Below are 3,551 nucleotides of genomic sequence, written 5' to 3' on the forward strand. Positions count from 1 at the left end.
ACGTGACTTGGACGTGGTGAAAAATACGCAGGCGCTTTATGAAGCTTCTTCATCCCCTCGAACTCACTGAACAGCCTCACCCTTACTCAGTCGAGCTTCGAATAAACACCCTCGTAGCCTTCAAGCTTTACAACCCGGCGACGATCAACCCTCCTGACACATACACATCACGTTTTCTCATTTTATTGTTTATTTTTTGGACATTATTAATTTTATTATTGATTTTCGGTTCAGTCAGCAATCGTTTCTTAATTTTTAATTAATTAATCATTATTAATTTATTTTTTCTCAGTAATTTTTTTGTTAAAAAAAAAAGTTCTTGGGAAAAAAAATAATTTTGGATAAAAATTGTTTTTAAAAAATTTGAAAAATTTTTATTTCTTCAGCGAAGAAATAAAATTTTTAATAAATAAATTTTTGTAAAACTGAATTTATCAAATATCTAACAATTTTTAAAAATTTTTATAATAAAAATACATTGCTAATTCTCTAGATACATAATTATGTATTATAATTATAATTAAGAAATTACTTTGTATCTTGTGCATTCTGATGTTATACTCATCGAGACCTTTCATTTGAGTACCCACATCAATTTTTTATATATTTTTATATACTATATATATGTATATATAAAAAAATATATGAAAAATTGATGTGGGTAGGGGAGAAGGGGGTCAAATGAACCACGGGGCAATTGAACCACTCGACTTAAAAAATCGAAAAAATTGAAAAAACGCTTCATGCTCTTAGTTAGATTCTAATTAGATTCTAATTAGATTCTAATTAGATTCTAATATGTTAAACTTGGATATGATCAAAATTTGAAATCATTGCGATCGATAAATTTTGAAAAATTGAGATTTTCTTATTTTTAGGCATGCAAACTTTCTTTTCGGCTGGTGACAAATTGTTTAATAATATTTAAATTTTTGAATTAATTGATAAAATTTGAATTATAGTAGTTGTATATACTTATATTTTATAATCCTCAACTTTGTTTATAGTGATAGAATGGTTTATTTATTTATTATTTACTATTAATTGTTTTAAAATTATACGGGGTCAATTGAACCAGCAGTCCCGGGGACGATTGAACCATACGGAGAAGCATGGGACATGCGCGCGCATCTAGACTCGACGTGAAAAATACTCAGGGAAATAACCTAACAATTTGATAAACTCAATTTGTAATTAAAATTATTTTTAAATCGATTTTTAATTTATTAAATATAATATATGTGTATTAAAAATGTGCAACAGTAATATTAGAAAGTAACAATTAATATGTTATTTATTAAAAGTTCGGGTTTGAGTTATAAATGTCATTGGTTCAATTGACCCCGAGCAGTGGTTCAATTGCCCCCCGAGCGGGGGTCAATTGAACCATTCGACGCGTTTGGATAAATTAATAATTTTTAAAAATTCATGTTGTTTATTAACTAATTTATGTATTGATAATGATAGTAGACTTAATAAACTATCATTCCAAGAAAAAAAAAGTTATTATTTAGTTTTAATTCGAATGGTAAAAAATTACTAAACTTTTTTTGGTTCAATTGACCCCCTTCTCCCCTACTCTAATGAAAGCTCTTGATAAGTGTAACATCGAAATGGGCTTATATCTTTATAAATGTCAATAATTAAGAAATGACATTGTATCTTGTCAACTAATGATATTTTTGAAGGCGTAACCTCACCTCGACATTATAATCATCAAGACCTTTCGTTTGAGTACCCACATCAATTTTTTTATGTATTTCATATATTTTTATATATTATATATAGGTATATATAAAGAATATATCAAAAATGCATGTGGGTACTCTAATGAAAGTTCTTAATGAGTGTAACATCGGGATGAGCTTATATCTTGAAAAATGTCAATAATTAAAAAATGACCTTGTATCTTGAGAACTGTTGACATTTTTTAAGATATAAGCTCATTCCGATGTTACTCTCATCGAGACCTTTCATTTGAGTACCCACATCAATTTTTCATATATTTATATATATTCTATATATGTATATATGAAAAATATATAAAAAATGCATGTGGGTACTCAAATGAAAGCTCTTGATGAGTGTAACATCGGAATGAGCTTATATCTTTAAAAATGTCAATAATTAAGAAATGACCTTTCATCTTGAGAACTATTGATATTTTTAAAAATATAAGCTCATTCTGATGTTATACTCATCAAGATCTTTCATTTGAGTACCCACATCAATTTTTCATATATTTTATATATTGTTATATACTATATATATGTATATATGAAAAATATATCAAAATGCATGTGGGTACTCAAATAAAAGCTCTTGATGAGTGTAACATAAAGATGAGCTTATATCTTTGAAAATGTCAATAATTAAGAAATGACCTTTCATCTTGAGAACTATTGATATTTTTAAAAATATAAGCTCATTCTGATGTTATACTCATCAAGATCTTTCATTTGAGTACCCACATCAATTTTTCATATATTTTATATATTGTTATATACTATATATATGTATATATGAAAAATATTTGAAAATGCATGTGGGTACTCAAATGAAAGCTCTTGATGAGTGTAACATCAGGATGAGCTTATATCTTTAAAAAAATCAATAATTAAGAAATTACAGTGCAATTTAACAAAAAAACATTATTTAATGCAGTAAAATTTTATTTATTTATAGATCACAAGTCACGGCAGTCACGTAGTGACTGCAAGGTCCTTATAATTATTTCATTTATAATTAATCAAACATTATTATTTTATTTTCTCCTTGTAACTCTCTTGTTCAAAAATAATTTCTAGATTTGAGAAGAAAAACAATTCTGGATAAAAATTCACTATTGCAATTTTGAGCTAGATAAACTTAAATTCAAGACATCTAAATATTAAATCTTAATTTACAAAAATTCTAAACAGTAAATGAAGAATATAATTTAATTATCAATTAATAGATGCATTAAATATATCTTTAATGGCTATTGAAGAATAATTATGAATGAATGTTCATGAATAGCGGATATGAAAATCAATTATTTATGTGTTGGATAATAATAAATTATGGAGCAGTAATTTGCATCGACAACCGCACATATATGTTTTGAATAATAATATAGATCCACAAATGAGTTAATATAATTTATTATGGTTGATAGAAATAATATGTAAATATTTATTGAAATAACTATCTATTTAAGTAAGGAGTTATTTCATAAGAAGAAATTCAAGATGTAACGAGATATTTATCTTTTTAAGTGTCCAAATAAAAGTAGGGCATGTTATGTCTAAAAATAAATGATTGAACGGGTAAGAAATGTTTATTGATTCGATTGATGTTTATTTTAAGTTTTTTTTTTTTCAATTAACTACACAGAAAAAAAAATTTATTTTTACCAAAATAATTTATTTTTAACAAAAAAATTTTCTTTCATTTAAATTTTATTTCTTTCAAGGTAATTATTGTCTTTATAATTTTTTTTTAAATCAAAAAAATTTTTTTATCTTCTTAAAAATTAATTTTTTCTGTGTAACTTATTTTTTTTTTTTTTG

Source organism: Cotesia glomerata, linkage group LG8, assembly GCF_020080835.1.
Source record: "Cotesia glomerata isolate CgM1 linkage group LG8, MPM_Cglom_v2.3, whole genome shotgun sequence".
Classification (NCBI taxonomy): domain Eukaryota; kingdom Metazoa; phylum Arthropoda; class Insecta; order Hymenoptera; family Braconidae; genus Cotesia; species Cotesia glomerata.